This window comes from Salvelinus sp. IW2-2015, linkage group LG35, assembly GCF_002910315.2.
Source record: "Salvelinus sp. IW2-2015 linkage group LG35, ASM291031v2, whole genome shotgun sequence".
In the NCBI taxonomy this organism is placed as follows: domain Eukaryota; kingdom Metazoa; phylum Chordata; class Actinopteri; order Salmoniformes; family Salmonidae; genus Salvelinus; species Salvelinus sp. IW2-2015.
In genome coordinates, this window is record NC_036874.1 from 12037695 (window position 1) to 12051271 (window position 13577).

The 13577-nt window shown below is 44.3% G+C and overlaps 1 pseudogene; it reads right to left on the reverse strand.

The window, feature by feature from the left end:
• Positions 1 to 2109: 2109 nt before the first annotated feature.
• Positions 2110 to 12473, reverse strand: LOC111958690 (tektin-2-like; annotated as a pseudogene).
• Between the last annotated feature and the right edge of the window lie 1104 nt (positions 12474 to 13577).

Consider the following 13577-nt stretch of genomic DNA (forward strand, 5'->3'; position numbering starts at 1 on the left):
CACTCTTTCTCCTCTTTGAGACAATTTTCAGTTGCAATTTCCAAATCTCACCTCTCTCACACCTGGTCTCCTTCTCTGTCTCTTGTCTTTCCTCTCAGAGGCTGTGCACCACCCCTCAGTGAGAGTGAACGCATCCCACTCCTCCCTGTTCTGTGTGGAGACCTGGGGAACAGACCGTAAATTCAGCAGCTCCACGAGCGGGCAGCCATCGCCGATGCTGTGGGACACATGTCGCCTGATGGGAAGACCCTGTTCATCTCCTCCTCCCCCATCTGTGGTCACTTCACCTGCATGGTGAGCAACAAGCTGGGCCACAGCTCTGCCACCTACACAGCAGGTATGGAACCCCACGCACTAACTAACCCCATCTGTCTCTCAGTCTCTACACAAACTCCATCTCTCTCATGCCTGATTCATACTACAGGGCCAAACCAAGCCAAGCTGTACTGGCCTGTACTGGCCTGGTTACGCATCCACCATACTGTTTTTGTTTGGAACCGTGAAAGGATCACGTTGGCCCTATATTGTGAATCAGCCGTAAGTTTACACAAACTCCATCTGTCTGTCAGTCTCTATGCCGGTGGTCACCCACCCTGGTCATGAAGAGCTACAGTGTACGCAGACTGTCCCTCTAGCTAGCGCAACTCAAGGCTGAATCAGATGTGGTTGTGCTAGGTTGTAAGAAAACCCTGCAAACCCTGTAGTTCTCCAGGACCAAGGTTGGTGACCAATGTTCTATGTAATAGTAGTGCAAAGCATGGGTAAGAAATCTCCTCTCCCCTTGACAGACAGAACAGGTAAGTAACTTTTCCTCAAAGGCCTTGTCGAATGCAGAAACAGTCGACGCCCAAGCTAGTGCCACACCATTCATATCCATTGAATGTACAGCCTTCTCCGTGGGTGTGCGTGGCGTGCCCTGTGTAGCGTTCGGGTTAATATGTACACTGTCTATATTTCGAGAGCCAAGTCCGAGTGACTCCGAGGCTGTCCTATGGACAACATAACATTATCCCGTACTGTGTTGTCGTGACCTTGTCCTGCTGGTCTGTGGAGCAGTGCTCGCTTTTCTACTGTGGAGGTACAGTAACACACTGACAGTCACACAGCCGCAGATACAAATTTCACTTTGAGCTACGGTACATACTGTAAGATAAAGCCGTATATAGCAAGGAAACAGAGGTCGCTGACAGACGGCAGAAGGGAAAAGATCAAATACTTTTTTTAAATCAAAGGGATGGACACCTCAGAATGGGAAGCTACAATATCACATCAAGGCATTTCACGCTTGACATAGTCAGTTGATATTACAATTATTTTGTTTATTCTATCAGTGCAGTATATGGGCGGCAGGTAGCCTAGCGGTTAAGAGCGTTGGGCCAGTAACCGAAAGACCGCTGGTTCGAATCCCTGAGGTGAAAAATATGCCGATGTGCCCTTGAGCAAGGCACTTAACCCTAATTGCTCCTGTAAGTCACTCTGAATAAGAGTGTCTGCTAAATGACTGAAACATTTTAAAAAATCCGTGTGTGGTTGTATTTACACATATTAGAGCTTCTGTTGGTTTCTGTTTAGGAGACACAGGCGATACAGAGGAGAGAGGCTTCAGGAGCATTTTGAGGACAACTAGTAATGGTGAACCATTGATTACAGTTCCCAAGTACTTTCGCTACACTCCCCTACTCAAAGATGGATTCATAAAAGGACAGTAAGTGTGCAAAACGCTTTGGGAGGAGCCAAACGGCTTGTTGGCCAATTGACGAGTTCTAAAATTGGAAAGATCAACTTTTGCCCAGTATGTTGCCTGTTTTTGTAGTAGCCATCATTTTTACCCCGCCTCTCATTGTGCCGAACTACACTTGATCGTTTTTTTTATATAACGCTCTAAAATGATCCGTTTTAAAAACAATTCCTTATTCTGTAACTTTTATATATAACTTTTATATATTTTAAACATATTGTATATTTTGCTGCGTATTCTTTGTAATAAAAAGCACATTTTAAACTGTGTGAGGCTTTAGTTAAATTGGTCGCTATTGTAAATCCACAATTCAGTCAGGGAATGGGAGTCAAAGTACAACCGCTCCATACATAGTGGATTTCAAAACGCTTTACGGCCATGAATGAAAGGGTGCGTGCGTTCGTGCGTGTCCTCCTCATCAGTACATCTCTCTGGTGAAGCCGGGGATGGGGACGGTGACTCCAGGGATGATCTTGACTGTCTCAGCCTCAGACAGGGTCTCCAGGTGCTGGCGGATGAGGTCGCTGCGCTGCTCCAGCTCCAGGGCCTCCTGCTTCCTGGACAGATCCTCTCCCATGCAGGCCTGTTGCTCCTCTAGGGACTGCAGAGAGTGCCTGGTACACAGGGTCACAGAACAGCAACACAGGGTTAGATGGTGTGGGGGGGGGGGGTCCTTACATTAAACGGCAATATGCTATGAAAGGGAGCACATCATATGTTGAATATGCTGTGAACGAGTCATACGCGGTGGATATATGATGTGCTCACTTTCATAGCAACTCAATAACACATACACTCACATAGACTTGGCTAGATTCTGCTGTAATGCTTCTATGGTGGCTCCCAACTGTTTAGCCTCTTCCACCAGTCCAGAATGCACCTACAGAGATCACAGAGTCAAGGTATGGACACACATTATATACTGAACAAAAATATGAACGCAACATGCAACAATTTCAATGATTTTACTGATTTAGAGTTCATAGAAGGAAATCAGTCAATTAAAATAAATTCATTAATTTAAGGATTTCACATGACAAGGCATGGCGCAGCTATGGGAAGCCAGGCCTAGCCAAACAGAATGAGTTTTTCCCCACAAAAGGGCTTTATTCAGACAGAAATATTCCTCAGTTTCATCAGCTGTCCAGGTGGCTGGTCTCAGACGACCCCGCAGGTGAAGAAGACGGATGTGGAGGTTACACGTGGTCTGCGGTTGTGAGGCCGGTTGGACGTACTGACAAATTCTCTACAACTACATTGGAGGCGACTTATGGTAGAGAAATGAACATTCAATTCTCTGGAAACAACTCTGGTGGATAATAGCAGTGGATAATCCTGCAATCAGCATGCCAATTGCACACTCCCTCGAAACTTGAGACATCTGTGGCATTGTGTTGTGTGACAAAACTACACATTTTAGAGTGGCCTTTTATTGTCCCCAGCACAAGGTGCACTTGTGTAATGAGCATGCTGTTTAATCAGCTTCTTGATATGCCACACCTGTCAGGTGGATGGATTGTCTTGGAAAATGAGAAATGCTCACTAATGCGGATGTAAACTAATTTGTGCACACAATGAGAGAAATAAAATAAAAATTGCACATGGAACATTTCTGGTATATTTTACATCAGCTCATGAAACACGGGACCAACACTTTACATGTTGCGTTTATTTCTTTTGTCTAGTATCCTATGACAAACAGAGACACTGCTCCTTTTCCATGACAAAATCAACCTTTACAACAACTCAGGTCCTCTGAAGGGTCAATCTGTGCAGGCTTTCATAGAACAAACGTCTGAACACACAACGACCCCCAGGACCAAAGAATACCCATTCCTGCTTTACAAGTTAGAATCAACCATAGAAATAGAATGAGTAGAACGAACATTACCATTCAAGTCAATTTCCCTTGACGTGTGGACCAGCGGTCATAGTGAGTGTACTGTCAAATTGCCCTGGATTGAGGGGCTTTTTCCGCATTACAGTAATTCTATTATTATGGTTCTACCTGGTCTCGGCAGAGGTCCACTCCGGGCCTCGAGTTCCTGTTCTCCAGCCTGGTATGGACCAGCTTCAGGGGACACGCCGTAGCCAGCAGCTCCTGCTCAAGATGATTGATGTCCCTCAACAGCTCTGTGATCTCCTCTCTGGTCTGGTGGGACATACAGAGCCAAAGAATCACAGAGTTAGCACTGAGAAGCCTGAGAAACCTCCCACAGCTAAGAAGGGCCGTCTAGAATTGTCCTCTTTGCCTTCTAAACTCTATGCTAGTCAATACTACCTTATCACGATCTATGCTCTCTATGGTTCTTGGTCGAGCCTCTAGCTCTCACACAATAGCTGATTCATAGATTCCACTTCTTGTTCGGGCCTACTGTACTCTACTGTATATATGATGTTACTGATCCAGAACACATTCATGAGAAACCTAGGCGATCTGCCTTCCCTGCATTGACCCCAGTCTTATCTAATCCCTCCCTGTGCATTCCAGGCACTGCTATTGTTATTGCCTCTGGAGTGGACTTCCTTACCAGGACTATATGTATTCATGTCTATGGAGATGGATAGGGCCCAGTGGAGCGCTAACAAAGGAAAATGGCTGTACTGCTCTGATTAGAAGGGAGATCAGTTGAAGGGTGGAGAGAGCAGCTTTAGGTCAGTGCGTCTCAGAGAGACGTCTAATGGGTTTAGTGGATGTATAGCATGAGAAGGACCCAGTGTAAGAGCTAAGCATGTCATTAACACTTAACAAGAGCCTTTCTAAGGCTTAGCTCTGGATACATGGTGGTACATTTAGTCAAAACAGTATTTTGCATTGAAATACATTTTCCATTGTGCGCCCTAATGAGCAGGACTCTGTACTCACAGCCGTGTGCTGCCAGTGCAGCTGACTGCAGGCCTGCTGGAGCTGGTGGGCCCTCTTGCGCAGGTTGAACCCAGTGGTGATCCGCTGCCCCTCCAGGTCATTCTGGCTCTAAAGGGACATAAGAGATGGGGGCATTAGAGGAGAGAGATGAGTAAGAGTCACCACACAGAGGAGAGAGATGAGTAAGAGTCTTACGGTGCAGTTATAAGGAATATGTGGCCCGTATTCAGAAAGTCTCAGAGAAGGTGGGCTGATATAGGATCAGTCTTGACTTTTAGATCCTAATGAATAAGATTATATGGACCAGGGGGACCTGATCCTACAGTAGATTACCACTCCTACTCTGAGACACTCTTGGAGAGGATGATCTTGCTATACTTAGATACACGTCAGTTTATGAAAATGGCCAATCATGTCAATTTTTTGGGGTGTAACATGTCTTTCAAACTTATCCCAAAAACATGCTTATGATGTTTTCAAAAGGGGATAACAATGTCCTCTTCAGACTGTGTGAGTGAGAATACCAACAACCCTCTGGAACACATTACAATCCCCTCGTAAAGATGATCTACAGCATTTATTGATCAGAGTCCCGTTCCTGTTGAATGCTTCTGTACTGTATATCGATCAGGATGATATTCTCCGGATACAGTTTACACCGCTTCAGCCTGAGGCAAATAAAACAAGTGCTACCTCATGCCTTTGAAATAAACCCATATGTCCTCCTCAGCTTAAACAATCCCCTACACCAGCATTCCAATACAACAGTTACTGAAGTCCACTTACTGGTGTCTTTGCAATACGTCCATAATTATTGGCACCCTTGATAAAGATGAGCAAAAAAGACTGTATAAAATAAATAATACAAATTCTGAGCTATATTGTATATAATATATGACCGTAGCGTCTGACCATAGCACCGCCTGGAGTTTGATGAACGCCATTGGCACTTGAATTGGAACCGGTGCTATTTGGCCACATATACAGCATATACAGAAGCATACAGTGAATTTGGAAAGAATTCAGACCCCTTGACTCTTTCCACATTTTGTTAGGTTACAGCCTCTCCTAAAATGGATACCAAAACAAAAATCCTCATCAATCTACACTCAATACCCGATAATGATAAAGCAAAAACAGGTTAAGAAATTTTTGCAAATGTATTAAAAATAAAAAACTGAAATATATTTACATAAGTACTCAGACCCTTTACTCAGTACTTTGTTGAAGCACCTATGGCAGCAATTACAGCCTTGAGTCTTCTTGGGTATGAAGCTACAAGCTTGGCACACCTGTATTTTGGGAGTTACTCCCATTCTTCTCTGCAGATCCTCTCAAGCTCTGTCAGGTTGGATGGGGAGTGTCACCACACAGCTATTTTCAGGTCTCTCCAGAGATGTTCAATCGGGTTCAAGTCCGGGCTCCGGCCACTCAAGGACATTCAGAGACTTGTCCCGAAGCCACTCCTGCGTTGTCTTGGCTGTGTGCTTAGGGTCATTGTCCTGTTGGAAGGTGAAGTCTAAGGTCCTGAGCACTCTGGAGCAGGTTTTCATCAAGGATCTCTCTGTACTTCATCTTTCCCTCGATCCTGACTAGTCTCCCAGTTCCTGCCACTGAAAAACATCCCCATAGCATGATGCTGCCCTCACTATGCTTCACCGTAGGGATGGTGCCAGGTTTCCTCCAGACGTGACTATTGGCATTCAGGCCAAAGAGTTCAATCTTGGTTTCATCAGACCAGAGAAGCTTGTTTCTCATGGTCTGAGAGTCTTTAGGTGCCTTTTGGCAAACTCCAAGTAGGCTGTCATGTGCCTTTTACCGAGAAGTGGCTTCCGTCTGGCCACTCTACCATAAAGGCCTGATTGGTGGAGTGCTGCAGAGATGGTTATCCTTCTGGAAGGTTCTCCCATCTCCACAGAGGAACTCTAGAGCTCTGTCAGAGTGAACATTGGGTTCTTGGTCACCTCCCTGACCAAGGCCTTCTCCCCCGATTGCTCAGTTTGGCTGTGCGGCCAGCTCTAGGAAGATTCTTGGTGGTTCCAAACTTCTTCCATTTAAGAATGATGGAGGCCACTGTGTTCTTGAGGACCTTCAATGCTGCAGAAATGTTTTGGTACCCTTCCCCAGATCTGTGCCTCGACACAATCCCGTCTCGGAGCTCTATGGACAATTCCTTCGACCGCATGGCTTGGTTTTTGCTCCGACATGCACTGTCAACTGTGGGACCTTATATATACACATGAGTGTGCCCTTCCAAATCATGGCCAATCAATTAAATTTACCACGGGTGGACTCCAATCAAGTTGTACAAATATCTCAAAGATGACAAACGGAAACAGGACACACCTGAGCTCAATTTCGAGTCTCATAACAAAGGGTCTGAATACTTATGCTTTTATTTTTAATACATTTGCAAAAATTTCTAAAAATCAGTTTTTGCTTTGTCAATATGGGCTATTGTGTGACGATGGATGAGGAATTTTCTTTATTTAACCCATTTTAGAATAAGGCTGTAACCTAACAGAATGTGGAAAAAGTGAAAGGGCCTGAATACTTTCCAAATGCACTGTATACAGAAAAGTATCTCATACCTACGGTAAAATATGGTGGTGGATCTTTGATGTTATGGGGCTATTTTGCTGGTACTGGGGCCCTTTTTAAGGTCAATGGAATCACAAACTTTTTTTTACCTCGTAGTAAGTACCAGGACATTTTAACCCAAAACCTTGTTTCCTCTGCCAAGAGACTGACAACTTGGCCGGAAGTGGATCTTCCAGCAAGACAATAACCCCAAGCACTAATCAAAATCCACAAAGAAATGGTTAATTGACCACAAAATCAACATTTTTCAATGGCCATCTCAGTCTCTGGACATACATTTACATGAGTCATTTAGCAGACGCTCTTATCCAGAGGGAGTTACAGGAGCAATTAGACTTGAACCCCGTTGAAAACCTGTGGTATGATTTGAAGAGGGCAGTTCATAAGAGCAGACGAAGGAAATCAAGGATCTGGAAAGATTCTTTATGGAGGAATGGTCTAAGATCCCTCACAATATGTTCTCCAATCTCCTAAAACATTTTAGAAAAAGGCTCAGAGTCGTTATCCTCGCAAGGGGAGGGTGCTGGAGTACTGAAATCAGGCGTGCTAATAATTTTAAACCCCATCTTTGTGAGTTTTTTTATTCGTTGTTAAACATAAATCTCTATATCTGAGCAATTATATTAGTATAAAATAATACATTTTCCACCCCAAAAATGTGCATGCAATATAGTTCAGTACTTGTATTAATTATTTTATACTGTCTTTTTTGCTCATCTTTATCAAGGCTGCTAATAATTACAGACCTGACTGTATATATATATTTTAAATTGTGGCATATCAAGAAACTGATTAAACAGCATGATCACTACACAGGTGCACCTTGTGCTGGGGACAATAAAAGGCCACTCTAAAATGTGCAGTTTTGTCACACAACACAATGCCACAGATGTCTCAAGTTGAGGGAGCGTGCAATTAGCATGCTGACTAAGAATGTACACCAGAGCTGTTGCCAGAGAACTGAATGTTAATTTCTCTACCATAAGCCAATGTAATTTCTTTATTGGAGGCCAAAGTAATTTTAGAGAATTTGGCAGTATGTCCAACAGGCCTCATAACCGTAGACCACGACGTGTAACCACGGCAGCCCAGGACCTCCACATCCAGCTTCTTCACCTGAGGGATGGTCTGAGATGAGCCACCCGGATAGCTGATGAAACTGTGGGTTTGCACAACCGAAAAATTTCTGCACAAACTGTCAGAAACCATCTCAGGGAAGCTCTTCTGCGTGCTCGTCGTCCTCACCAGGGTCTTGACCAGTTCGGTGTTGTAACCGACTTCAGTGGAAAAAGCTCACCTTCTATGGCCACTGACACGATGGAGAAGTGTGCTCTTCACAGATGAATCCCAGTTTCAACTGTACCAGGCAGATGGCAGACAGCGTGTATGGTTTGCTGATGTCAACATTGTGAACACAGTGCCCCATGGTGGCAATGGGGTTATGGTATGGGCAGGCATAAGCTAAGGACAACGAACACAACTGCATTTTAGCCATGGCAATTTGAATGCCCTGAGATACCGTGACAACATCCTGAGGCCCATTGTTGTGCCATTCATCCGCCGCCATCACCTCATGTTTCAGCATGATAATGCACAGCCCCATGTCATCAGGATCTGTACATAAAAAAAGTTGCAGTTCTTCCCTGGCCTGCATACTCACCAGACATGTCACCCATCAAGCATAATTGGGATGTTCTGGATCGACATGTACGACAGCGTGTTCCAGTTCCCGCTAATATACAGCAACTTCGCAAAGCCATTGAAGAGGAGTGGGACAACATTTCACAGGCCACAATCAACAGCCTCATCAGCTCTATGCAAAGGAGATGTCGCACTGCATGAGGCAAATGGTGGTCACACCAGATACTGACTGGTTTTCTAATCCAGCCCCTACTTTCTTTTAAGGGTATCTGTGACCAACAGATGCATATCTGTATTCCCAGTCATGTGAAATCCATAGATTAGGGCTTAATGTATTTATTTCAATGGACTGATTTCCTTATATGAACTGTAATTCAGTAAAATCTTTGAAATTGTTGCATGTTCCGTTAATATTATTGTTCGGTGGTATATATATTGATTTTTAAAGTATTTTCATTCTATTCAAACGGGGCTAGCATGAAATGAGAGAGGACAGAGAAGGAGGGAGATGCAGAATATGGTACGGGCCGGGATTTGTACCCACTCTGGCTAGACCAGCCTCAGGTTAGACCAGCCTACAGTTTGAAATTGGCAGCAAGCATATTATTAAAATGCAGTCCAAAAACACTTAGCAACATCCTTTTTTTATTCGTTTGTTATGGGAGTTGCCCTATACGCCTAATGGTATCAGTTTCCATACTTCGTAAAATGGTCTCTGACTGTACATCCACACGAGCCCCCACCCTCCCCAGTTTCCATTCCCCGACCCTGACTTCCTGTGCTACTAATAACATGTATCGCTCTCCTCCTCCCCTAATACACAGATAGTTCCACCCACACATTATTTTGTAGGAGTAGGTTGAAGTTGCCCCTAGACACTGATCTAAGCTCAGTCTTGTGTTTTTACCTCTAATGGTTAAGGTTATGATTTGGGGAGGGTAAATTGATCCTAGATCAGTCCTCTAGCACCTGTATCCTTGTAGAGGTCATGGTCTCCCTCAGCTGTAGGGAAGCCTGCATCTCCTCCTCAGCCCGGGTCACGTTGTAGTGGGTGAACTGCTCCCACTCTTGCTGTGTGGAGGCACTGCAGGGTACAAGACAATACATCAGCCACAGTTATACATTGGTAAGTACTGTACACTATAAGTACTGTGTTATAAATTAGAAAAGGTTTCAGGTTTAGAGGATCAGAAGAGGTTTAGTGGTTCAAAAGAACATAAATCAAGATTTAGGTAAAGGCTGAGAATTTGTCTGCCATTGAGTGTTCTGCTATCTGAACACCAATACAAAGTATTTAGGGGTGACGATTATGTAAAACAAAATTCCAAGATATATCCTAGAAATATACAGTATAATTTCACTCATGATCATCTCCTTTATTCTACACATGTTGACTCAGTAGGTTGACAAGGCACTACTCTGCTCCCGTCCTTACCTAGTGGGTACGTAGGTGGGGTCAAGCTTGAAGGATATGTCAGGTGACCTGTCTGTGAGTGACAGGCATGATAGGTCCACATCCAGGGCTTCAGTCTTGTTGGTTAGGTCAAAGTTCAGCTGTTGGTGGGCTTCCTTGAGACAGCTTGAAGTTAAATGGAATAAACTTTATTGATGCTACATTGCTAAGAAGGGAAATTAGATGAATCACCCGCATAGAAATATAGACACACAAGTATACATCAGTAGAGATCCTATTAAATTACTAGAGGGGATATGTCATAAACCCTCATAGCTCCAGAACGGTATGATAATGGCAGCCGTTTTGGTCAGGGAGAAATCCAAATGGAATGAATGGCAGTAGAGGCATAAATGATACATTTCCTGCTTTTACTTATGCAGGAAAATAAAAGAAAGGCATGTGATGTATCCGAAATTGTGTAAAAGAATTGTCAACCTAAAATATTGTCATATCATTATGAGTACAGTTTACACAGGTTTTAGACCAATTTTCTGTATAAATAGCCTCTAAAATATCATCAACTGATTTCAGCCAGTGTATGGCTGTGGACTGACTGCATTGTTTGTATGGAACATTGGCATATTGGCAGTTAATTTGAAAAGATAAAACTGTTTGGCTAGTTAGCTAATAAACATACTGTGAAGATGATCTTTAAATTGATTGTTTTCACAATATTTTAATCACAGCACTGGCTGCCCAACTCCCTGACCAAGATGGCTAACCTTTTATACCGTCATAAGATAGTTAATGTCCATTCTAGTGTTCGATTTCCTAATTATATGCAAACATCAGCACACATAGGCTACAGAACGCAGTTAACGAATCCTGTCAAATTTGCTGCAATTCATCTTAATGAAGCAATTCATCTTAATGAAGCAATTCATCTTAATGAAGCAATGGTGAAATTAAATCAAGATGACACACATGCCTCAAATTGTCAGTACCATCCACCCGTTTCGGTTTCAAATCGCATTATCCTTTATTTTTAAGAGCAACACAGCTGCCTGTTAGATAGAAACCCTTTATGTTCCATGGTTCAATTAAACCATATCCCGAGACACAACCAAAGACCTTCGGCAGTTAAATCTCTATCCTGTCTTACCAGAGCTGCTCGAAGGCCTTGCTGATGTGCTGCTGCAGCTCTTGCTGCATGGTGTCAATCTTCTGGGCCTCCCTCTTCAGCTGGCCGTCCAGGGGGTCACTGACCAGCTCGCTCCCCCGCCGGCCCTCTCTCTGGGTCAGACACTCCACTACCACTTCCAGGGGCAAGACCGTTTCCGCCAGGGCCCTCTCCGTCTCTTCCTTCACCTGGGAGCGAGACAGAGACAGACAGACAGACAGGGTTGACAATACAGATTGTACTAAACGCCCAAGGTAGATCCGCTAGATGATTAAACATGTGTGCTATCATTCATTGTCAACAAGCACACATACTTCCAGACAGAACAAAAATAACACCCCTCAGGCACAATTAGATTATGATTATCTTACTTAATAAGGGTAGGATTTGGGTAGAGTAGACTGCACCAGACTACACAACAATGCATACAAAAAGCATAGTAGGATGTGGATTCCCTAAGGTCCCTAGAGTTAACAAATTAGGGACACTGACAGATTGTGTTCTGTGACATGCGTACTACAGTATAAGTGTTGATGATGTTTTTGGATAGTAAAGTGAGTTGAACATTAAGTAGTTCTCCCACATTTCCTGCCATGACAAGTATTAGTGACCTGTGTCAGAGCTTTGATCTCTCTTTCCATTGCCTGTATGCAGAACTGCAGTCTGTCCTTCTGCTCGGTGACCTCATTGATCCTGTCAACCAGCCTGTCTCGGCTGTCACTCTCATCCCAGCGTGTCTGACAGAGAGACGGAGAAGAGCCCACGGTCACACACAGTATTACTTTGTTATTATGGGGTATATATGTGAACATGAGTTGGTCATCTCTCTGTCAATGCATTGCCTGCTGGCTGGCATCAGGCATCCATAACAGTCCCTGTCTCTCCGTCTCTGTACCTTACAGGCTGTCTGGTGCCTCAGGGCCCGCCCCTCCTGCCTTGTCTGCTGTGAATGGTGGCGTTGGTGCTCGGCGGTGTCCGTGAGCAGCTTGTTATTGGTCTCCCAGTCTGTCACCCAGTAACACTGACCGGGCTTCCTACTCGTAATGGCCATTCCTACCAACATAAATAGACAGCTTGAATTGAGTTAGTCAGTCAAAGGTTGTAGAGACGTGTATTATGCAGGTCTAGATCCTCCCATCAGCAAAGGGAAATTCCTTTCCACTAAAATTACATTTTTGAGAGTGTTATAATACAACCATAATGTGCACAGGCTGTTATAGCACTTCCTGATGTGAACCAACTGGCCTAAGTTTCTACATTTGTTTTCTGAGTAGAGTGTTGGAGGCTATTATGTAAAAGGCATCGCCGAAGTCAAGGATCGGTAGGATAGTTAGTTTTACGAGGGTATGTTTGGCAGCATGAGTGAAGGAGGGTTTGTTGCGAAATAGGAAGCCGATTCTAGATAGAATTTTGGATTGGAGATGCTTAACGTATGTATGTATGTATGTATGTATGTATGTATGTATGTATGTATGTATGTATGTATGGGCCAGCAGCATACCACCCTGCATACCACTGCTGGCTTGCTTCTGAAGCTAAGCAGGGTTGGTCCTGGTCAGTCCCTGGATGGGAGACCAGGGGACTGATGGAAGTGGTGCTGCTGGAAGTGGTGTTGGAGGGCCAGTAGGAGGCACTCTTTCCTCTGGTCTAAACAAAGATCCCAATGCCCCAGGGCAGTGATTGGGGACACTGCTCTGTGTAGGGTGCCGTCTTTCGGATGGGACGTTAAACGGGTGTCCTGACTCTCTGAGGTCATTAAAGATCCCATGGCACTTATCGTAAGAGTAGGGGTGTTAACCCCGGTGTCCTGGCTAAATTCCCAATCTGGCCCTCAACCATCGCGGTCACCTAATAATCCCCAGTTTACAATTGGCTCATTCATCCCCCTCCTCTCCCCTGTAACTATTCCCCAGGTCGTTGCTGCAAATGAGAACGTGTTCTCAGTCAACGTGAGTCTGGAATACTCACGTAAATACGTGAGTCTGGAAGGAGAGTTCCCAGTCTAACCAGACACCTAGGTATTTGTAGTTGTCCACATATTCTAAGTCAGAACCGTCCAGAGTAGTGATGCTGGTCGGGCGGGCGGGTGCGGGTAGCAATCTGTTGAAGAGCATGCATTTAGTTTTACTAGCATTTAAGAGAAGTTGGAGGCCAC